This window comes from Bacillus rossius, chromosome 1 (assembly GCF_032445375.1).
Source record: "Bacillus rossius redtenbacheri isolate Brsri chromosome 1, Brsri_v3, whole genome shotgun sequence".
Lineage (NCBI taxonomy): Eukaryota > Metazoa > Arthropoda > Insecta > Phasmatodea > Bacillidae > Bacillus > Bacillus rossius.
The window spans coordinates 48,953,653-48,979,366 of record NC_086330.1 but is presented as its reverse complement, the minus strand read 5'-3'; the positions used below and the strand labels follow the sequence as shown (position 1 = coordinate 48,979,366).

The 25,714-nt window shown below is 37.8% G+C and overlaps 1 protein-coding gene and 1 long non-coding RNA gene across 2 annotated transcripts in view; one reads left to right on the top strand and one right to left on the bottom strand.

Annotated features, from left to right (window-relative positions):
* Positions 1-8,739: 8,739 nt before the first annotated feature.
* On the bottom strand, positions 8,740-12,021 carry LOC134528968 (uncharacterized). Its single transcript, XR_010074433.1, has 2 exons — positions 11,905-12,021; positions 8,740-9,646 (listed from the first exon to the last, which is right to left on the bottom strand). It is a non-coding gene; the product is annotated as an uncharacterized LOC134528968 (long non-coding RNA).
* Positions 12,022-12,170: 149 nt separating this feature from the next.
* LOC134527763 (extended synaptotagmin-2-like) overlaps positions 12,171-25,714 on the top strand; it is a 165,076-nt gene continuing 151,532 nt past the window's right edge. The window contains exon 1 of the mRNA XM_063360736.1: positions 12,171-12,241. The gene's annotated coding sequence lies outside the window, so the exon portion shown is untranslated. The remainder of the gene's footprint in view (positions 12,242-25,714) is intronic.

Genomic DNA, 25,714 nt, shown 5'->3' with positions numbered 1-25,714 from the left:
AATTAATTGGCTGTGAAGCCGAAACTGCGTAACACAATTATGCTGTCCTTAATCTCTGGACACGAAATTACGTAGAAAATGTAAAGTTCCCTGTTGGGATAAATTTAATTAGTTACGAGTCGAACGAAATATCGTGCGACTGGGTGGGGTCGGCGCCGAGCTGAAAAAAGGATTTTAAAACTTACACTATTGCTGATATGTGGATGTAGCGCGAAAGTTGATGGCTCGACGTTCGCGGAGCGTCCGACCCCTGCGAGCTCCCGACGGTAACTGAGTTCGAGACCACCCTGCGGCCTCGCGCCTAAACGTGTGGAGCGCGGGTAAACAGATCCGGCCAGTTTTGGGCTTAATAGACATTGATGCCGCCAACACCGTTACCGGCCACTCTCCCGCGGAGCTTGTGCAGGGGCAAAACCTGGCACTCCCGGGGGAGTGCCGAGTAGCCAACACTGCCACCAAGGACTGGTGGGGGGAGGAGTTGCGGCCCCAAATCGAGGCCATGCGGGAGCAGGCGAGGGAGAGACAGGCTCAGTTCCTCGCCCACAAAACGCCCACCACCACACACGCCCCTGTCCCCCTCACACCCGGACAGTGGGTCTACGTCTGCCAACACCACCTCTCGGCGGGGGCAAAGAACTTCTGCGCCGGGCTGGCCCCGAAGTGGTCCCCGCCGCGGCAGATACTGTGGAAGACGGGGCCGTCCACCTACGCCGTGCGCACCCCAAGCGGGCGCCCCGCCAAGGTACATCGGGACGATTTAAGGCTAGTAACTACCCCCCCAAACGCACCAAACCCCCACGACCCCGGACTCAGTGGGGGCACGACCCGGGGCGTGGGGAATTCGTCGCGAGACGACGACACAACACCAGGACCGGGGCCAACCCCCGACACACCGATCAGCGAGACAAGGGAAAGACGTACGAGGGACTCCGTCTCTCCTGAACCGACTGACGTCAACCCCCGACGAGTCCAGACACCGCCCCCACTGACGACCAACCTGTATAGCCAGGGGCAACGACGCCCTCCCGTAGCCATCTCGCTACTATCCCTCCCGACACGGGCTAGACCACACCCGTCATTAGTCACCCGGACGACGAGACACACGTGCCGGAGGCGGACGAGGAGGACGAGCCGTGGTGGCCACTAGACCTGAATCTGAGCACATCAACGTTCCGAGTAGTCATCGAGGAGCCGGCGGCCGAATCGGGGGACGAGGAGATAGCTGATAGGAGGTATCCACGCCGGAGGCGGCGGCTAGTACGACCCACATGCTGTACGGGAGAGCCGTCGGCAGTGGGAAGAAGAGGCGGGGCAGCTGGCCCGCAGGCTAGGGCAGTCAGGAGCACAAGGGACCTAGACGAACAGGCCGACACAGGGAAGGTCCGACCCCACAGGGACCGGCGGACCCCTTCACACCTGCATGACTACATCACTAGCAACCAGGCCGACAGGGAGACAAGTAGTAAAAGGGAGGCCGGGGTCCCCACTCGTGCCCACCTGCCCGAAACTGAGCCCCCAGGTCCCCGCGGCAGACTAGGCCGCACTCGCCATGCCCCAACCCACCTCCGGGACTACTTTTTGGGGACAATCACGTCACTCGCCAGGGGCACACAGCCAGGAGCTCCCAGCATCCACAAGGGGAGGGGGGGACCGCCCTAGGGACCCAACACCGCCCGGGACACGGTACAGCCCACCACAAGAGGGGCCCCTATTCACCTGGAGGGACCACACCTCACCCCAGTACACTACTCACAACTTAATCATACCCGTGTGCGAACCAGTGCAACGTCAGAGTGCTGCGATCCACCATGTGTAGAGATGTCGAGGCACAGATCGGCCTCGTCGAGGGGGGGGGGGTAATTTGACGCCACCGTCGGTGCTCCCTCTGAGAGCACGGGCCATTGTGTGTCCTCAACACCTGAGCAGTGCCGTGCCTCGAACGCGCCGGTGCGTGTAATGTAGTGCAGTGCCCCGAACGGCATGACGTCAGTCACATCCTCCTACGTGTGCAAAGCGCCCGGCCGGGTGTGGCACTGCACAACTAAATAATTTGTTCATGCATTCGATAAGACAAACAAAAACTAATACTTGTAAAATAACTAATAATTAATGTTAATTCAATAATAAGTTTGTAAACTGTTATCATTCACAAAACTGGCCGAAATCATCTTGCCGCGCTCCGCAGTTTCCCGTGGAATTTCCCCCCTCCCTTGCCCCGGTGACCAGGGAGGTTAGTCAGTCGTCATTGGTGACTCGCCAGGGCCGGCAGCCCCGCGCACGGGAAGCACTCACCCTTCGCGCCAATTCATCATTAACTACAATAGGTAATTATAGTCAAACCGTTTCAACAGCTTCCCGGTCGGCCCTAACTGGCCGTATGTGATTTCGTGCGGTCTTTAAATATAATGTGTGGTTTGTCACCGAGCCTTTCTTGTGATACGTAAGTTAAATAGGCGACCCGCGGTGGCGCCTGCGCCTCACGCTATCAAAACCCTCACGGGGAATTAGTTCATCGCCCACGCGGGGCGGCACTGCGCCAAACGCGAGAATAAGTTTACGGACGATTCATTAACTGGGACGTGCGACGGTCACGGACGTGATATCCCGCCGGATTCCGCCGTGCCCGTACCCAGCATAACGTGGCCCTCGCCACCACGCGGAGTAGCCGCCATTGTGTGACCACCTGTGTGGGACACCCTGACCTGGTCCGAACCCGGGACTAGCCCTAGTGACTTTATGTATTGTTTCTGTGTTTAGTAACTTTGTGTAACCTGCCGTTGGCGTACTTCATATCACGCCTCGCCCAGACTCTCTCGGGCGCAGAACCAGGCTTGCCGCTCACCTGAGCATTCGTCTCGCCACTAGCCGGGTAACTACCCCTCTTAATGTACTAGCCGCCGGGCTACTGGGCGACCGTAACGAGTACCACCAAGAGAGGGTGGTGTAAGTTGAGCATAGGTCGACGATGAAGCGACCAGTCGCGTGAGAGTGTCAAGTGTAATGTGTGCGACGTAATAAACCAGTTAAAAGAACGTGTGTGTTTTTTCTAATACGGCGTCCTGGGAGGCCATAACAGCCCGGCGGGCCCTTTTTCCGACGCGTCCCTGCCTGCAGCCACGAGGCCAAGAACCCTGCCCTTGAGATCAAAATTAATCAAAACATTTCTAATTCACATAAATTCAAAACAGGCAGCGGGGACGACGTCAACATGTTACACAATATATGATTATACAATAATTAGACACGATTTACCTTAAATTAATTATGTTTTAAATTGTTATTAAATTGGTTGCTTTTGATTTGAACAGAATAATTACGTATTTAATTCGGCGCATTGCCATACCCGGCCGGGCGCTGTCGTCGCTTTGGTGTTCTTCGCGGCGGAGTTTTACACACTCGGCGGAAATCACGCTCGGGCGTGTTCGATACACTTAAGAGGTGTTGTTGTGACATAACGGCCTGTGCGAACCAGAGGGAGCACCAGCGGTCGGCATCAGTTCGTTAAAAATTTTGCTACTTTTCACAAAGAGCACTGAAACCAGAGTATCCTTGATGTTCATCTGTATTTAGTTGTTAGTGTTTTGTGTGTATATCACCACGATTATATTTGGTCTGTTAAAGTCTGGACTGTTGACACTCGTAGGTGCTCCCTGTGTTGTTCAGGCCGTCACTGCCATTGCAGTCTTTTTTTTATCGTGTGCGACATAAACTCGTGCTGTGAGTGTGTTGTGGAGCAACAAAACGAACGTCTGTGACATCGACGAGTTGATAGCCGCCTTTTACTTGTACAATTTGCTGGATGTTTGATGGAATCAGTCAATTAGAAAGGTGCCCAAAGAAAATGCAAATGTCATATGGTTGAAAACATACCATGAGCTTGGTAGTTCACATTTATATAGGTTTTGAACAAAGTTGGTTGATTTATGCCTTCACTTTGGACTTTATGGTTTTTTATCAATTTCCGTTGCATGAGGTGCGAACTTATTTTCTTCATATTAACATACTTAGCAAAGAGCAACTTGAATTAAAAAATATTCGAAGTTGTCTGTCCAATTATATTGAATAGAATAAATTTTAATTTTATATTAATCCAATATTACTAACATACTGTTTCAATATAGTTTTTAGACTAAATATGGCAACCCTGCTATGTGGTGTGTTTTGTCATTTTGATATTTGTTGACTGGCGGGCTATATGCCGGTGTTATATCATTTTTGTTTTATTCTTTACTATGTGTTCAGTAAAATTGAATTTTGATATCAGTGCGTTTTAAAAATAGAATTTTTAAACTTTTACATGCCGCTTTCTCATTTCTGTACACTTTGTTGTTAATGAAGTTGTGTGTATCCCAAGATCTTCGTCACATGGATATGCTGTTTGGGTATGTTTCTTTACTTGTCATAATGAAATGCATATCTAGGTAACTTTATTATAACACAAAGAACTTAACAGTATGTTTTTCCTTTGTTCCGCAATTTAATTTGTTACTAGGAACTTAGTCTTGGTCTAATATCTTTTATATCCAGTTCTGCAGAACATTCATTTTCAACACTAAGGCAACTTATAACTGACATAAGTTTCAGTGGCTGAAGAGAGGTAAATGGCCTAACACTATTGCATATACAAATATCTTGCATCCTTGGCAACAGTGCACTAAGTTCTTGGATCTTTTGACGTAAAGCAAATAAAGAAAAGTTTCTCTAAAACTATTTGTAAGGACTCTTTAGCCGTAGTATTATTCATTTTTTAATATAATCATGTGTGCATGTTGTTTGGAGAAATAAATAGGTATTATACTATTACTGTTGTATAATTTTTTTTGAGTTCCTAAGCAGTTTCATTGATTTTTTTAGTATGCGATTTATTAAGCTGCAAAGAGTTTATTAACGCAAAATTTATTAACGCTCTTTTTAGGGACCTTCAGTGGTTCCCTGGTTTATTGGAGAGGGGTATTCCAGACTACTACTTGTGACCCCCCTTCACCCATCCTTCCACAGTTCAAATGTACCCATCAATTCCCTCTTTTTTTTTGTCTGCTCCAGCTCCCTTGTCAGTTTTGTGCTTTCTCTCGTGCTCTCTCACTTTTTCACTCTGTCAAACAGATAGAGACAATGAAAGAGTGCTCTATGTGATGCAGCTCTGATGTTAATTCGAGAGCAAGAGCACGAAACAGTATTCTCTCAGAAAACTGAGGGATGGTTTTAGTTATAATTTTGATTTTTAATACATAGTGTAAATGCACATCAACTTATTTTTTCCTTAGGTAGGTACCCTACACACTATGATAGATTCGTAGTGATGGCATGAGGAAAGACCGCCTCACAATAAAAAAAAAATTTAGTAGGTAGGTACAACAGTTGTTCTCAAAGTGTGCACCAGAGTGCACTGGTGTGTCATAGATTTACAAATGTGCCCTTTGGTATTGTTGAGAAATATGTGTCCAGATATAAAAATAATTATAGTTACCTACTCTATTATACCATTTCATGCAAATTTATGCCCAAACTTTGAAGAAATGGCTAGGACCCATCAGGTTCATGTTTCTCATAAACACAAGAATGAAAAATGTTAGGTATGTTTTATATTAATTTTTATAACATATTTCTCAGAAATTTACATATGGTGCACCTATAATTATTTTTAGTATTTGAGAACTAATTGTGTACAGTAATACAAGCTACACAATACACCTAAATTATTGGTAGATGAGTGTGCAAAAATTGAAGATTTTAGTTGGGGAAAAAAGTACAAAAATACTAACAAAAATCACTTAACAGGGAAATTGCATTCTGTATACAGTATTGCAAACTGCAGTAGAATGGTAGGGAATCTTAGTGTTACACTTTGTACATTGGGACCACGGTGGTTGAGTGGTCAGACCACTTATCTGGCAGGTTGAACATGGATGTTACGCAAATGGGGAAACCTGGTGGTGTTACTCAAGTACTTTTGTTTCTCCCACAAATGCATTCCGTCAATGCTCCATCAGTATCTTAGCACCCTTCATTGTTTCTGGTGACCCCGATGTCAACAAGTGGAAGTATAGGATCATAGTGTTTTTCAAGATGGACAAATATTTCACTTCTGAACTTCTTAGGCTACATATTTGATTAATTTTAACAGTAACATCTACATATTTATAGCAAAGCACCTGTGCCACAGTAAATAAGTGACTAGTTTTTATGAAACACACACATATATCCATATATGTACTTGTTAAAATGATTTTTGTTTGAATTTGTATTTTTTTATGTCTTTCCCAAAAAACTTGTTTTCACCTTTTTTTATTAGTAAAAATTTTGCCACATTGATATTACAAGCTCCATGTTTCAATTTTCACAATACACACACAATTAGAAACCTATGCTGACCACAATTATTCAACAGACTCCAATCCTGCAAGTTACCTAAGTAGCAAAGGAAAATTACGACTGGATCCCTTCTGTTAGTCTTATGGAATCAGTGTTCTGTATTAGGGATTACTGGTAACATAACACTGGACATAACAAGTGTATGATGCAAGGTAAACATTGAATTAAATGAGCATAGGCTACAAAACCATCAAGATTAATATATGGCTCATAATAATTTACGCACTTAAATCGTGATAACTGGTGTGTGCGGGGGTATGTAAAACAATCTATACCATCAAACATTGCGTGACTTTCAAACATAGAGAGTTACTCATGTTAATCATCTTATTAATACAAGACCTGAACAAATATTAAGCTAGCTAGTAATACACTGAATACTTGATAAGAAACACACAACAAATATGATCCATGGGTACCCAGGGAGTTACAAGAATGATTTAAGGTAGAGCAAAACTTAATCAACAAGCCTAAACAGAAGACTTGTGAATGCGGTATTACTCACAAACTCCAAACATGAACATAACAGCTATTAAGTCTTCTTCATGGGAAATAACTATACAAGTGCTGGCTGAGTATCTGATCACGGTGCTGTGGTATGTTCAAACATTGCAAAATATCAAATGATAAAAGGAAAACAGCAAAAAATCCAAACAGGATTTTAATGGCTAAGACAAAATTTAAACTAACCAAACTAACCAGTTTACACTTAATGGTATCACTACCGGATACAGTGTATCAGTACAATCAATTTACTTACATGCTCCCATGACCAGTCCTCACCGCGCCGTCCTCACTGCTAATGAACTCGTAAACGAATAGTAGCATAAAATGAAGGAAACAGGACATTGCGCTCTGTTAAATATCAAGCTATCCAAAGACAATATGTTCATGCACAAATATTCCCATCATCCAGGGTAGGGGCAATTAAAACCAGAAAATAATCACTAGATAGAGTGGGAAAGGGAGGAAAAGGAGCTAGGAGAAAGGAACGCGAGCACCAAAACAATATAAGTCTGACAATCGCCGAAGCACTTTGGGGCAGCACCAGTGATCAGCGCAAATTAAGTATCAGTTTATAAGACTTTATACTCTTTAATTTATAGGAATTTAATATTCTTTTGATTAAAAACTGAAATGGACTGCCTTTACAACTATTTTTCCTCAACACGATAGTTTCTCAAGACTTAGCATAAATTGAGGACTATACAATACTGTAAAATTTTTGGAACATCAAAATATTTAATATTTAATTTAATAATTACTTAATTTTTATGTTATCTAATTCTTAATGTACTTAATTTTGGCAAAAGTGACCTAAAAATCAATTATTTTCTTTCACAGAACAAGAGATCTATTATTATCAACACAAAATCACAGCAAACAATATGTAACAATTTATTTCTTATATAGGTATTGAAAACCTCTTATCCAGCTTTGATTCCTAATTTTCTAAAATAAATTTCCCAATTATTATACCTAAATATTTATCATTTCATAGTATCATTACATATTTTTTTCTAATTACACTTTTTACCAGATGACTTCAATAATTGAAATTAATCTTCATTAAATCACATTTTTTCCTTAGGTAGGTACCTTACGCACTGATATTACTTAGTAATAAATTGACTTATTCTTGATACTAAGTACAAATACAAGCCCTAAACCAGCATTGTCTCAGTGTTTTATTTACTACAACTCAACTTTCATATTGTTTATTTTTGTAGAGCTTATCACTTCACTTTTTTTGTGTCTGTTGAAGTTTATTATTAAATGTATCAGGTAAGATCAGGTAAGTCACAATATTTTCTTATTCTAAAACAAAAATAATTGTTCGTTTATGAATAAACACAAGCTTTATAATTTCATGTTCAAATATTTAGTTTATCTGCATGGGAGAGAAAATAATATGGAAGCTAGGCCAATTGTGTGGGTATGTACTCAGTATTTTAGCTTTAATATGTGTGTTTGGTTTTTTTTTTTTTTGGGGGGGGGGGGGGAAGGGGGTTGGGATGAAATGTTATATTAGATTCTTAGGACTCCAACTATAGCATGAAAACAATTCTAACTACAATTTATACACGTTTTAAAATGAAAATTAGTTTCGATGAATTTTATTCTTGACCACATGTATAATTATTACGTGGTATTAGACAGCATAACCATTTATACAATTTAGTAACAAGGTAACAGCTTGGGGTTTTTTGGCTTTAATTTCTTTTTCAATTATCAAGAATCCTAACTTTTTTATATTTGTTAGAAATCTGATTAAAATAGAAATAAATTAATAAACATGAATTAACAAAAATATTACCATGCTCGGTAACTGGGTTTTCTAAACCTCAAAACAATAGAAGAGGTGCATCTATATGCAAGCACAATTTTATTCATGAACGAGCACAAGCTATATAACCCAGACACACAGTATAATGTATGGCTCTTGCTTCACATAAATTTTAAATGTTTCCATTGGCTAATCCAGCGAGATATCTCCAAACCAATACTATAACAAAGATATAAACTATGAGCTTAACAGTTATAAAATAATCATATAATTAAACTTTATACACTTGGGTTTTATTTTCTTGTGCACTGCAAAAATTAATTAACTGGTTATCGTGCACTAATAGGTACCTACCTTATCCTTCTCAACATATTCTCTGTCAGTAGTTATGTTGAACTATTTTATAATCTATTAAGAAGCTAAGTGAAACTGCAAAAATCTACCAAGGAGCAAACTCGAGATGTTTCAATAACATTAATTATTTCATTACAAGTTCACAGACATACAAAACTATTACTCAAATTATTATTTCAGTAAATAAATAATTAACCATTTTATCAGCACATTCATTGGTTTCTCTTATTCACTGGTATTCTTTTAAAATCTTATTTTAAGTACACAAGATATAATATTAATTCACAACTTGTATAAAACATGCATAACGTCTAGATACTCGTCAAAACCACGAAGAAAAGTCTGCGGGGGGGGGGGGGTAGGCTTATCTTGCCACTTGTAATCAGCAACTGTTAATAAATGCATATGCTTGCCTCGAGATTGCAGACTCCCCAGCCAAGTTCCCAAGGCTCGGGCGAGTCAGCAGCGATGTTACCCATTGCCCCGGGTTCTGCGCTTCTGGTGTTGGTAGCGAGTAGCCGCTTCTTCGGCAAACTCCCTGAAGACTCGTTCCGGGTTGTCCTGAGATGTCTTCCTTCTGGTATAGTTAACTGCAGGTATGTCACAATCGAGTAAGCAGGTAGCATCGGCGCCCTTGAAATTTCAACAAACACTTGAGTTACTGTACACACATTAACTGCAAGCACATGGTTACCCTGGTAATCATGGAATACATTACACTCGTTCCTCTTGCTCGTGCCGTAATACGTATCTCCGTATGCAATTGTAAACACAAAGTATTTTTTTTTTAATTTACAAAAAACGTTGGTACGATGTTCTCCTGAAGAGGGTGTTTCCGCGCTTTTCCTCGGAGCAGTGCACTAGGAGCTCTCAATAGAGGCCCTTTTATATCCAAGTTCTGCGTACCTCAAAAATCTAGAATGTTTGGGTAGTCAACCAGCAAAGATGGCCAACTTCCAATGACGTCACCTCCATGCACTGGAAGTTTTTTTTTTACATTGTGACACTTCTTTTGCTGCCGTACGGCGAGTGGCCTATACCTCGGGCTTCATCCGCAATGCGGGTAGTCTACCTCCCAGGCTTCAAAGAGACTAAGCAGACTATGACAGTGACACTGCAATCAGTCCTTATAGTAAGTTAGGGGGGAGGCACTTCACACCATAACAAAATTATTACTCACTTCAAAATAACAGCCCAGGATATTAATAATTATTTATCAATCAATATTGATTTATTACCAATAAATATTGCTGTTGAGACACACCATAAAGAAAATTGGTTTAGTAAATATCAAAACTAGGATTGAATATAATAAGTTAGTTTTTAATTTAATTTTGTATTATGTATAGGTTAGACGTGACCGAGCATTCTAATAGACTAATTATGTAACTCTACAAATATTACATAATTTAGTTATAATGCAACACATTCTGCCACTAGGCTACATACTAAAATGCATTCATAGGCACTGATAAAATAAAAAGAAATATTTTGGTAGAACTGCAATATTTGATAAAATGTTCTGCCGTTGAAAAAGCAATGATTAACATGTCCGCCACTCCACGATGCAAAAATGAGATGGCACAACCCTACCTCACAGTAATTATTAACATTATAACCATATTGCCACTAAGTGAAAATAACTAAAATCCCTTTCTGCACACCCTACAATCTTTCAAAGGACCTATTTTTTCTTCTGGAAATGTTTTGGAAACCTCTATGAACTCCTGGAACATTTTTAGAACTTAATGTACATAACATTCTATATGTTCGCCAATATTCAAAAAAGATTGATTTAACATTTTCTCATATTCCATGCAGTGAAAATATTTTGATGTCTTAACAAATTTCATTTTATGCCTATTAAGGTATTTATGTAATTATTTTTGTCATCCAAACATTTTTCATTCCTTGCACTAATACATACTAATACATGGATGTATTCTGACAAATTTGATACTAAGGAAGTTATGTGTGTTGGTGTGTGTGTGTGTGTGTGTATATATATATATATATAAATTTCAATCCCTGTTTTTATGGTATTACATAGTTAGTTTCATCAAAAATTTGTTTTAGCCAAGATTCAGATAAAGTTTGAGTTTTAAAATAAATGCAGTAATGATTTGTTACATAAAATTTACTGCAGATAAAAGTTTTCAAAAACATTTGAAAAGTTAAACAAAAATAATCATTAATGCAATAGAGTACATGGTAGGAAAATTTTATTTATTTTTTTAATTTCAAGCCCAGGTTTTTTTTAACCCCCTTGCGGTATTGGTTTGTATTTTCAAAAATTGTTTAGACAAATGTTTAAAGTAAAAATTATAAGATTTACAGACAATTTGAACGGAATTGATAGTGTACCTACTAAGGGATTTATGATTTTTTTTTAAATTCTACCCCTAATATTTTATTATCCTTGCAGAAATGGTTTGTCTAATCAAAAAATGTTTTAGACTGTGCCTATGGTTTTCCCCGTGTCTATGTAGGTTTTACCTGGGCAAAACTTAACTAGTAGTTATAGTCTAGATTTATGAGTGAGGGGAGTTAGTCATGGCATGAATCACTGCCATGGATGGGCCAATCCCCTCCTAGCACACAATTCATGCGACCCTTACCTGCATGGCTAATTCCAGCATGACTAGGTGAATAGACTTTGGCCTGAGACTCACTTAGGCCCTTCCCTAACCCGGACCCCTCCCAAATACTTAGTTTTAGTTAGGTCAGAAAAAAATAAAATCACAATGTTTCACGAAATCTTTGTATTAAAATTCGACCTTTGAAATTTTACTCCCATCGTGCCCAAAGAAGTTTCACTTAAAAAAAAAAAATTGAAAGTTGCTGCAAGTAGTGTGTGCTTTGTGGTTATATAATTTTTGTAGTACACTTACTTGCATTTAGGTCTGAAAGACTTAAAAAGACATTTGGCGAGCAAAATACTTTTTTTTTAAATAATCCCTACCACAAAGTTGCACGAGCGAACGGCGAACTTCGTAATGTTTGGCACTGGTCTGGGGTCAGTGAAGGCATAAGGAACGCTGGGTGCATCCTGTGTGTTCGTCAGTACTCGGCCCGCGCCGGCCAGACTCGGGTTCATTCCACCGCCAGTCGTCGCGTCGCGTCGGGCCCCGCGCCACGAGCCCGACAGTCGCGTGCGTGACACGCGCGGGTGTACGCTCGGGAGCTGTGATGTGCGGTCGGAGGGTGACGTGTTCTGCCGCGATGCCCGTATCCTTTCAAACAAGACCTCTTGCTTGCGTCACACAGCAAGCTAGCAATATTGAAAAATGGAGAAGAAAGGGAAAAGTCTATGTATTTCATAGATATTCAGGGAATTGTTTTTTTTTTTTAATATTAGTTATCGTGATGAGGTTAATGAAAATTGTAAATTATAGCAGTGACGTATTTTTTTTAGTATTTTTTGTTTTATTTATAGTTTTAGCTTTGCTACACATATACATTTAAACTTCGTAATCAAAGTGTATGAATTTTTTTTATAGTGATCGACGACTAACGGACTTCTGGTAGGATTTTTTTTTTTTTTTTACAAACCTGGAAAAGTCGGAATGGTTTACCTTAGGTTTGCTAGCCACCGTAAACAAGCAATACTTGCCAGAGTTATTTGTTGGGATATTTATTTGAGGTTTTCTAATGACCGTTAGGTCACTTGTTACCACCTCAATTGGTTGCTTCATACATCCGCGTGCTTCTAAGGGATCGCTCAGACAGATTAAGCGGAACAGAATATTTAATTAATTATCCCATTTAAAGTTGTAGCTTCAGGTGCACTGCATACAAATGTGCGCAAAAAATTTTACGTGGCTATAGTTGTATTTCAATTTAGTATTAGTGGTGTAGGTATTACGTGTTAATCAACGTTTCTCAGCTTGAGATCGCTGATAACGTATTATATGATTAAGTGCGGCTCCTAGAGCTCTTTCGGGGCTCATCTGCTTGGCTCGAAGTTGTGCTTCAATGGTCTAAATACATTTCCTCAGAAAACTAAGCTGACAAACATTGTATTGAGTCCCTTCACTTATGTGATGGGTTTAAGAGTATGTGTAATTTTCTGAATTTAAAAATTTCACAAGATAGCTTGTAAATGAAGTAACACTTCCAAAATAAAGTTTAAGAATATTACATTTGTTTCTGTGATTTAAAAATGTCAAAATATTTCTTAAATATTAACGCAAGAGTAGTAAAAATGTGCGATTTTTCGTTTCTATCTAGTTACTTAATATTTTACACGGAAAATTTAGAAATTATTGCTGTTTAGAAGTTTTACACGTATTTGTAAATTGTATTTTGGTGCGATAACTAATATTATGTCGTTTCCGTGTAACCCAATTCATTTTTCGCACTTAATTTTGAAAAAATGCATAATTTTTTTATTGAATGAGAACTAGTGGTGGGCTATGCACATTTATTCGTAATAAAGTAACCTATTCCGGGATTGAAATGTACTTCAAATAAGTCCAGTTATCATTTTATCTCAGTTACAATTGTATATGAAAATAAACGTTATCCTATTTCCCCCTCCCTATTTCACAACCCTACTCACATCCCTTCTATACAGGTGCACACTAGTGAATCCTTAAAAACATATCCTTAAAAACACGCACACACACCAATAAAGCCCACACTAGTATTATTAAATAAACAATATAATAGAAAGGATAGTTGCTGAAATAATTTTTTTTATAAATATGTAGATGTTTTCTCAGAAGCAGCTTATTTATAAAATTACAAATTTTGTTGCATATTTTACTAAGAACTTGTTCGATTAAAAACTATAATTTTGTAATGACGTGTACACTGTTAAAAAAATTTCACCTTCAAATTACGAAGAACTCTGGTTACAAATTATCCAGGGATCTTCGTAAATTTAAGGACACTGAGTTCACTTACTTTAAACATTTAACGGAAAGAATATTATCAGTATAAAAACAAAACATTCAAACGCTGCACAAATTTTATTTTCACCTATGTACACTTACAAATAAATAAATAAACTTGACACGAGTTTGAGTTAAACAAGCAAAAATTATAGACTAAACCAGGTGTATTTGAAATTATATAAGTGGTATTAAATACTGAAATTCATTAATCTGTGATTTTTTTTTTTTTTTTTTTAGATATATATGTTTTCGTATTATTTATTTCCACAAGAAATGAAGTTGACATTTCCATGCCATAGAAACGTGCATACCAGCTAGTTGGAGGCTCAGGCAGCACCTACAAGCTTTTAGCGAAACCTGTACGAAACCTTCAATCGTCGCATGCGGGCTTAAACTTTTAATTGCCCAATAAAATAGCCTATAACATTTTTACAAGCACTAAATCACTAAAAATGTTAACTGCCAAGATATAAAAAAATATTTTCAGTGCCAAATTAAAAAAAAATATATATATATTTTTTTTTCACCGTAAAATCTTTTGGATTTACCAAATTTTCGGATTAGCGGTACTCCACAGTCTCGTTGAGCTAGGGGTTACTTGAAATATGTTAATTCTGTTTTTTGTTTCATCCAGTAGCAGCTTACGCGGTACGTATCAAAATACGCATGTTCTGATACAACCCTGTCTTAGTAGGCGAACCCACAGCTTTCCAAAGTCCGTGATTTTTTTCTCACTTCATTAGGAGGCTCAAAGGTAATTTATAGCTGAAACATTCTACAGGTTTGCAACACAATCTGATATTTGGCTTTTAAGGTCTTAGGCGATGGCTTGAAATATTAGTTGAATGACATTCCAAGTTAGCACTCCTTATGAACTAGTAGTACATATCGACCATCAAAACACGAAGTGGCGTATCTGTAAAATGCCAACTTTTCAGGAGAGCAAAAATAAGAAAAGCACCTATGTTTGAAGTGCTATACCGCACAATCCCAAACTAGAAAACCCTTCATTTAATTTTTTATATATATTTAAGATGTCTGACTTGGGTTACCTATAATTACTTTATTTATTACAAATTTATATTTTAAGATTTATAATAAAATATAAAAAATGTTGTAGTTACGCCACTTCGTGTTTTGTTGTTTTCATTCATTGCAGAGTTACGCCGCGAAATAAAACATTTAAATAATGAAAAATGTTCAAGTTTTATTACTTATAACAATACAAATCGTTTGTTAGTACAAACACTAAAGGTTATTAGGAAAGTATATCATATTAGCAGTAAATAACTCAATCACTCAGCATTAATTATTGGGCCTTCTTCACACAGTGTATTATTAAAAAAAATTTTTAATCGAGTAGCTTCACATAATATGTTATGGTTTTAAAAAAGTAGAGGTTTGAAAACTGCTTACATAAAAATTTTTACTATAGTGAAACTAACATGTATACATTGAAAAATCTACACTCTTAAACAAAAATTTCTAAACAACAAAAACTAGGCAAAATAATTATTATCAGAACTACAATATCCACTTAGTGATACTCAACTTTGTTGGTTTCATAAAATAAAAAATTTGTTTTAAAAAAAAGTAAAATAAAATAACCTGATGTCAATTTCAATAAAAACAGTACTGTTTAGCTTTAAAAACCATACAAAATGATAAAAAAACTTATCTTAACTAAATAATATTGATTGATAAAATATCAATAACAAAGAAGAAACACTAATAACGATATTCAAGTTTCATCTCTTCTAGACAACAATCTTTGAAAAGTTAATTAGGTAAGGACCTGTAATAGTTCTGAAACTCTGCAGCCCTTACAACGGGAGTAGGTCCTTCGCAAAGTGATATCAGATCCTTGAACTTTTCTTTTGTTATAGCCTGCGGTAGAACGTTGAGACGATCTAGGGGCATCTTCAGGTTCTTGTCAGCATCACGTTTTAAAGTAAATGACCTGTACGTTTCATCAAGATGGCTGTTCTTGAAAAAAACTGTTGTAGGATGGTCTTTCTTAAAAGCATACTCTACCATGTTAGGCCAATTTATGGGTTGTCCTTTTTCGTTATCCTCTCGAATGGTGAGAATGCGCAGTTCTTTGGAGAGTCTTTTAAAGTCCAAAAAGTCCCTTGTTTCCATTTGATGGACTATGTAAGGATGCGCCCTTCTGGCGAGTTTAATTATTGGTACCAGCTGGGAAGGAACAAACAGATCGCCTGCTTGATTTATGGCATGGCCAATCGCACTGTGAGCAGCATCACCTTCATTTTGACCATGGTAAGGTTCAAAAAATCTCAAACTAATTTCAGAAATGTTAGAGCTATTGAACAAAAAGTAAAGGAACATTGCAGGCAGAATACTATTTTTGTTCTGGCCAGAACAGCCATCAGCAAACAAAGTCACTTTTTTGCCTACGTTGTTTTTATCATGCTCCTTAAGCATGAGGAATATGCAAGAAGCAATTTCAGATGAACCTCTTTTACTTATTGACTCATTCCAAGTAAAACAATGACAGTCCTTGGTTCCCAAGTCGTATATTGTAAAGTTGTACACTGATAAGCGTCTTTTATAAAATACGGCGCTCTCGTTGGTTTTCGGCAAGAAGATTACTTGCTGAAGGTCAAATACTAAACAAACATTAGTTTTGTTTTCAATTGCTGCTGCTTTACACCTTTCCTTTATTGCTCTAACTTTTGTTTTTTCCGCAATGTGTTGGTCATACCTCTGTTTAATTCTGTCCTTTGTGTCTCCATCGCCTGTCTTGTAAGTCATACAGAGAGTACACATATCTTTTTTACGATGATGAAAACTTAAATTTAAACTTCTAAAAATAAGTCTGTATAACCCGATGCTGCCCTTGTTGGCGTTGGGATCTTCACTTTGGTAAAGGTTAAACATTTTTTTAATATTCAAATCATCATGTAGAAATTCTCTGGTTGTATTAGCCCTGCAGTAATGCGCTTCTACTCTTGGAAATCTGTTGATGTGATCGGTCATTCGCTTACGAATATCTGCATCTCTAGCTGCTAGGGTTTCCTGTCTTCCTCCACGCTTTTCTGGTTCTAAAACACCTGTCTCTGCTACTTTTCCAACAGCTGTTCTTGCTGTTCGTTCACTAATACTAAGAGTATTAAGAAAAAACTTTTTGCACACTGCTTCTTTTTCATTTTTTAATGTTAAAAAATACTGTTTTGACTGTGCTCTACGACTGTCGCCAACTGTAGTTTTGCGTTTTGTTGCCCCTGACACTATGTGTCTTGCAATGAACTCTCGTTGTAATTGAAGACTACCCATAGCATAGTACGACTTGAAAATATTTTGTCTGTCTTCATCTGTAAATTTACTACAAGACTTCTTGGTTTTCTCACAGAATCTACCAATGCAACGGTCTTTAATTTCTCTTGGAGCAACTAAATTGTAAGACTTTTCTTGTGTATAGCCGTGACCAGTGTTTCTCCTTTGTTTTCTTTCTTTCTGTCTATTTATTTTGTACCGTTTTTCTAAGGGAAATTCTCGTGCAGACCCTTCTGTAACAAAATCTTCTGGCTCTCTTGGCTCTTCGATGAGCGTTTCCAATTTTTCTAAATTATCTGTATGGTTTTTGCACTCATCACTTTCCTCAAAATGTCTAAAGCATAGTAACTCAAGACATCTCACACAAGCTGCAAAAATCTCTAAGTTACAACCGTTGGAAGTACATGTAGAATGCATGGGATCTGTATTATCAATATTATTCTTTTCTGCAAACTTAGGTTGGGGTTTCTTCTTTTTCTTCTTTGGAGATTTAGCAATGAATCTTTCATCGCTGCTATCAGTTAAAACAATATGGTCACATTCATTTTTTGACCAGTGGGATTTGCAAACAAGCAATCCACAACAACATGTTTGAACACCTACTAGTTTACATTTTTTTAATTCGCACAGTTCTGTAAAATCTGGATCCGCGTCGCTGTCATCGGGTTCACTACCAAAACAATTTAAGTCTACATTAGAGGCTATATCTGTATTTCCAAATGAAGTGTTGGGGTTGTGATCAGCTTCGGTATCTCTGTTATTGCTCTTAAGGCGGGAAAGAGGCACAAATTCGGCCAATGCCTGTTCGTCTTCATCAGACATGCTATCTGAATCACTGTTTTCTAACAATATTATTGTTCCAAAATAAAATGTTTTATTGTAAAGCATTTTAACTTTGGAGCCTTTTTTAAAAGCATTGCCCTTATCAACTGGAATTAAATCAGTTAATCTCACCACGTTCCGGGTGCCGTCAGTCCACTTCACTAAAGCGTCCATCTTCTTTTAGTCCACTTCTTACTTGCATGCAAACTCCAGCGTCGATCTGTAAGATACAATAAGTAATGTATTATAAATATACAAAATTAAACTTGCAATGTATGTTGTAACGTCCACTTCAAAATAGCCTAGAGTTAATTTTACCTGCAGTAATAATTCACTAATAAACAGTTTATCAAACAATGCATTTAAAGGTGAACATAAGTGTTCTTGATGTACAAATTATATGCAGACTAATTTATTAACCCTTAACCACAGACATGAGGTCCCCGGGACCACACAGCGTTCTGACGCCCTCTGCCATCAGTAACCAGTAACCTCGTGGACACATGATCTTCAGTACCTTCCTACCATTCAGTCTTCTCTCTGCCGCCGGAGCGATAAGTGGTTATCTGACACCTGACTTCACGTCTGTGTTAGTGTCAGCATTATTTGCAGCGTGGGACCTCACGCCTGTATATACGCACAAAAGTTTCACGTCTGTGGTTAAGGGTTAGTTATGGTTGTAGGCCTAATAAGTAATATTTTAACAAAATGCTTACCTGGGCTCTACATCTAAAGCATGTGTTGTGATGGACAGACGAGCAGATAGTGGTGCAGATCAGTATATAGATAGTGCGGTATTGCGGTATCAGTCTTCCTTCCGGTGTTTTCCCTCTATTCCCATCTTTGTGCAACAAAACAATTAGGTTGCATTTTCCGACCGCCCCACATGTAGTTACGCCACTTCGTGTAAAACGAGAAATAGTCAACAATTTTTTTTTTCGGAAAACACGAACAGGCGTAAGTTAACTTAAGTCAGTACGTGTTTTGCTGAATAGTCTCCAAAACACTTACGACGAAATGAAAAAGCATTATATCTTCAAAACCATTGGGAATTAAGTTACGCCACTTCGTGACATGATAGACCACGTAAAGATATGTCTGTAGCCAGTATATCTCAACATCGGCATTTTTGCAGTTACGCCACTTCGTGTTTTGATGGTCGATATGTGTGACTGGAACACAGAGCTGACATGCAGGTTTTGAAGTGAACTTACTGACATGTGCTCTCTCTGCCAAGTGCTGCTCTGTACCAAGCAAAATGTGAATAATGTCGCGGCTTTTGAAATCCATATTCACAAAATGAATGTGTGCATGTCCCATTCAACAATCCTTTATTCCGATTAATAGAAACGCATTGTCCTTACGTAAATGTAGCAGAAAACGTTTTAATCCTGCTAATATTATAAACGCGAAAGTATGGGTGATTGTTATTCAATAGGTAATATCGTTACTCCTGAACCGATTTGAACGAAAATATAGAACAAAGGTAATCGATATACTAGATTAACACATAGAATATACATATTTGCTGAATTCCGTAAGGAGATAGTTGGCTTTGTGTTGGGTGTGAATAATAAGCATAGACTACAAAAAATTACAACTGTTGTTTGCAATTTTTTGAAATTTAATACTTAAGGGGATAAAATGAGGGTAAATTTGGCTTTGAAAAAAAAAACAATATTCGAAGCTAATCAAGCTGTAGTTAAGATTTGAGTATGAATGGTAAAAAATACTAAGCTAAAAACTTATGTACCTTTTTCCGAAAGTACAACTTTTAGAGGGGTGAAAATGGGTGGGTTTGTACTTTAAAGAAAAGGTCAGGTTGCCGAATATACTAGCAGAGCATGGATTATAGCTATACATAAAGAGGTAACATAATGTGTCTTTTCCAATTTTAGAAAGGGGCTGGAATGAGGGTAGATTTGGTTTTATATAATAAAACTAAGCTATTAAAGTGTTAACGAAGAAATTGGGTATGATTATTAATATTATGCAAACTGTTAACTCACTTTTACACGCTAATTTGCTCTTTCAATTTAAAAATCTCAGTTTCCCATTAAAAATAACATTTTCAATTACGATAAATAACTTGATAAGTTCAAAGCGGAAAACTATCTTCCTTTTGTATGCCCGTTTACAACAGATCTCTGAAGTCGAGATTCGACATAGTTTCTAAAATTCTCTACTTACCAGGGTCTTCGAAGAACCCATATTTTGGGGAAACATTCTTCTTTGAAAATTCCGTTAATTTATAATTCTGTACCTATATGAAGAGACAAATAATAACAAAATTCCACTGCGGAGTTGAAAAAAGAGTGAGCGAGTCTTTCAGTTATCGCCATTGATGTGTAACATTTAACCTCGGTAACGAGCAAATTCGTGTGTTCTTGTATTGCAAATACATTTGTAGTACGAAACTGGGACACGAAATTTGATCTAGAATTCTTTACAATAAGGTCGAGCGTGATAAATATACGCGAAATGTGTTTTCAATCACATTTATGGACGACAAATCACACATACTTCCGCACCTGCCGCTAGAAATCGCTGCCGGGAGCAGCTACGTCGACTATCGAAAAATTAGTTTTGCTGAGCGAAAGGTTAAACTATATAATGAAACAGCTCCGGTACAAGCGAAAAGGACTTGATAAAATATTAAACCCCAACTTTGGACCCGATTTTCGACATGGAATTTTATTATAATACTGTCCATCTTGTTAAGATTAATTAAAAAGTTAATAAAATGACGTTTCCTTTTGGCTTTGTGAACTTTTATTCGCGTCAACGACCACAGATGGCAGCACCATGGTTGTCACACATTTTCGTTCCATGACTTCCGTTGCATTCACGAAATTACTCCCTCCAAATGCCATACACAGAGCCAAATTGTTACACATTAAAAAATCAGACTGCAGCACTCGTAAGTAATTTTGTCGACATAACCACCTTGCAGGTGATGCCTTATGAGATGCCATAATTGACTTACAAAGCATACGCTACGCACACATAGTAACTTATTGATAGAAAATACCAATGTTACCCATCCAGGCAATTCCATGCTGACCGTGCACTGCACCTTATTTACCAAGGTGCTCCGGGTTAAATTCCCTCCGAGGTCGAACACATGTTCGTTCTTAGAAGATTTATTTAAAACCTAATTTTGAACATACACCATTGCTGGTTAACATTGTATGTCGTAGAGAAAACCTGAATATTGGACAGAGAAAAATGAATACACAAACACACAGAAAACAAGACAAAATCAGCCGATGTAAAATGTATAGTATATCAGTGGACTGCAACAAGAACATTAAATACAAACAAACAACAATCTTGGACTAAACAACGACAATACAGCGATGCACAAGTGAACCCAATGATGAATTAAACAAATATTCTGGCAACACACGACAGCAGCACAGACGGAACACAGCAGGCATCTCAAGACAAAACAGTTGCGACGTTTCGGGTTACGAGGTCTGTCCCAGTCGTCAGGCACAAGAATATGAGTGCATGTGCATTTTGTCTCGGTGTGCTCCCGTTTTCCTCACTGATTCATTCCATCGCTGCTCCAGCCTCCTAGCTTCACACCTCATCCTTCTCTAGTGACGTCCATGCCAACGATACATCGTGGGTCGGTCTGACGGGCCATGTTAGTTATTTCAGTTTCCTTCCATTACTGTTATTTTATGCCCTTTCCTGTCAATGTATAACGATAGCTCTTTCGCAGTGCGATGTTTATTCTTAATTATACTCAACAGATATGTAATAAATATTATCTAATAGCAGTAACAAAATCATGACAGTTTTTTATGATTGATATTACTTGCTCTAAAATAAAGTTTAGTACATATGTTAGGAAAATGTTTGACTCAACAAATACTGCATGAGAAAGTTTCGGAATAAATTTACAGGAAAGTCCATTAATAATTGTAATGATAAAATGAAAGAAAAAAAACTAAGTTTATAAGACCAAGCCTTAAAGCCTTAAAAAATTTTTATGGTATGGACCTACGCCGCCGTTTTTTTAACTAAAACGTAAAAGAAAAATGTTTGTCTAAGTATTGCTATGTAACAATTATCATATAAATGATTTTATTTTTATTTGCTCGTTGAGGTATCAATCACACCCCAGTACGTGATGATGATGGATGGTAATAACTTGGACAGTCCCAGACGTGCAGATCGCTCGAGCACGGCGGCAGTGCGGAGGCGTTTCGCGCGATAATGACCTCTCGTAGATATAACAAGCGCAGCGGCGCTGAAGTGGCGGCAATGGGACGGTCGCGTGTACGCGCTTGAGGCCGGGAACTCGCACGCCTCTGTCCCCGACACCGACACGCCAGGCCGCGCCGCGCACTCCCGCGACGCGCGAAGTGCCGCGGGTCACGGTATTTCAACACCTGCAGTCACGTGTGGCATCTTAACCTCGGTAACGAGCAAATTAATAGGTTCTCGTGTTGCAAATACACTTGTAATACGAAACTCGGACACGAAAATTGACCTGGAACTCTTTAAAATAGTGCTAAGCTTGATGAGTACACGCAAAATGTGTTTTCAACTACATTTCTGGACGCCAATCTCGAGTACTTTCCGCACTTGTCGCTAGAATTTGCTGCCGGTGCAACTTCGTCGACTATTGAATCATTTGATTAGAAGACCTTAATTAAAAAAAAAAAATTATAATAAAGATCCGATAAAAGTGAAAAATACTTAACCCCGATTTGGATCTTATTTACGACTAGGAATTCCATCAAAATACTGCCCATCTTGTTAAAATTCATGTAACAGTTAATGCTGTAATGTTTCCCTGTGTGTTTGTGAACTTAAGTTCGTGAATTCCTCTATAGATAGTAGCACCGTTGTCACACATTTCCGTCGTCTTACTTCCGTCGCATTCACGAAATTACTGCCACCAAATACCGTATACCGAGAGCTAAGATGTTACTCATAAAAAAAAAAAATAGGCGGGCTATGCACACGACTACGCGTACCACCTGCAAAGTCCTTTCACAATAGAATTCTCGTGGATCATTTTTAGCCAGTGAAATTTCGCAATGTCTCCAACATTTATTGCTACTGTCCGGTAGCTATTCCGCGACAGCTGACCAACAGCCTTTAAACACTTGTTTTCCAACGTATAAATTACGCAAAATAAATTTATTGAACAACTATTACCCCGAAACATTTTTATTTTACATTTATCGCTAGTAACATTTTCATGATAATTGTCATGATTTCTTTTTTTAAAGCTTGAATGACGTACTTGAGCCATGACTATGCATTGCCACTATATTTGACATATGAACAGTTGTCAACTCTCGCAAAAATGCTACCCTACTCTTGCGCCCTGTGTCCTTATCCAAAATTAAATTTCCCGCCTATGCGTACCACATCTCTCCCATGCACACTAGCGTTCTATGCTTAGTTTTGAATCAGTAGGTTTGAAAACATGGCGATGATATCTTGTGCACATGACCCATGATTTGTATTATTGTTATTTTATCAATTGGGATCTTGCTCAGTGCTGTACCGGAGGAGGTGCAACACCAGACGTAGTTTTTGAATAACGGGAGATAAAAGGGCTAAGAATAAATAGTGATTTATTTTCAACTTATATTTCGCAAAACATAAACAGCAGCACTTGTTCACTGGTTCAATGATTATAGTATTGAGGTACACCCACTCGCATAAGCTTCTGAATTGCTGCAACAGACAAATTTTATAGGATAATTTATCCGATTATAAAACAGTGGCCCTTTCTAGGAAAGTTTTAAAAATAAGATCTTTAAAATAACATTTTAAAGCCAATCTGAAACTTAAATTTGGATGATGATTTTCAAATTGATGTTAATGTTCGTTGGCCTATTCCTGATAAATTATACTAGGATAATTCTGTAAATTCTAACGATCAACTTCCTACGAAACTACGTCATTATATAAGGTAATCTAAATTTTGAAAGTTTTTTTCAAATGTGAAATCATTTACTCACAGTTGAAATCGAAAGGTAGCCTATTGATCAGAACTTTAAATTATTTGCTAACAACAATTTAATTCTTCCTTTTACTATTTACGTCCATGTTTTTTACTCTAAAATAGATAAAAGAGAAAAATGAAAACGAAAAGGCCGGCGTGGGGCCCCTTTTTGTCTCCGGGCCCTGGGCGGTTGCCCGGCTTGCTCCGCCCTCGTGCCGCCCCTGTGCTCAGGTAATAGTTACTCAAAACATTTCGCTTGGAGCGACCTTAAGGGGAGTTTCAATGAAAAAATTAAAAAAAAAAAAATCTATTTCGAGATTTTTATTTTATCGTATAGCCTGAATTCTAACGTTTAAAATGATATATAATACATCGTGTTTATTAATTCTCAACAATGCAAAAAAAAAAATACTAAACAGTCACCTTTGTAAAAATACGAAAATTTTCCAAGATTTTATCTCTTACAGTCAGACGTTTTCCTGAATTGTTTTTTTTTACTTTTATATGTTTTCATAGACTTGTATCAATATTGATTTTTATTGTTTTATACCAGTTATGTTTTTTAAATAATTTTTAGGTAATGCTTGCGATTTTTTTGCTGTCAAGATATGAATTACAGTATTTATTTCTGTGTAATTTACTACTTAATTTTCAGTTTTAGATTTGAGATATTAATTAATTAATTGTATGTGAATAATGTATTTCTAATTTTTATAATGTATGTATTTATTATTTTGTTAGTGTGCCAAATTTTTTTTATCATAATGGTTAAAAAAATTATTTTATTTTTGTTTCAGTTTTATTTATTACTGTCAAGAAATTTTCTTGAACTGGGAGTATTGCTATTTTTATATTTTTGTAAACCTGTAGCTTATTGATTTTCACAAACTTCAAATATTCTATTGTTGTCCTTTTTAGGTTATGGTTCAGGGATGCATTAGTGAAAGAACGCGCGACAAACTTTAAATGCAATTTTCCGTGAAACTTTTTTTTTCAATGAATTTTTTCCTTTATTTCAGCTTCTAACAATCCTAAAAATCTCAAATTTCTACCATGCACTGTGCACACTTCATTTAATGTTTTAACGTAGGGATATTGCTCTAAACACAATACGTTTTGTGGGAAAAAAATATTTATCAGAAATAATTCCATAAATTTATGACTTCTGGAAATAAAATTATAATTATTTTTACAACAATAATAAATGGAAACCCCTATGTTATAGTACTAAACAACCCTAGTAGATTATGGTGAGCAAATTTCAATCTTTTCCATCAAGTAGTTTCTGAGAAAAAAGAACATGAATTTATGGAATTTAACATTGTGAAGATAAGCCATTCTCCCCGATGTTACCAAGGCCGGAATCGAGCAATAATGACTCATCTGTGGCAAATAAAACGTTGGAGTGTTGGGGTCGTGAATATTTTTTGCTGCACAGCTCACCGTTTCGGCTATGTCAGTAGTATGTAAATGGGGCTACTGGATCAGGATGCAGGATGTGGTGCCGGTGCCGGTGTCCGCCATCTTGGATTTGTGACGTCACGGCGGCAAAAATTCCTCAAAAGTCCTCAAAAATGACTCAAAATGACTCAAAAATTCCCGTTTTATTCCTTAAAAATCCCAGCGGCTAGAAATGTCCTAAAAGTGGCTTAAGCATCCTTAACTCAAGCCACTGTTAAGCCGCTATCAGGACTTGACCTTGACCTC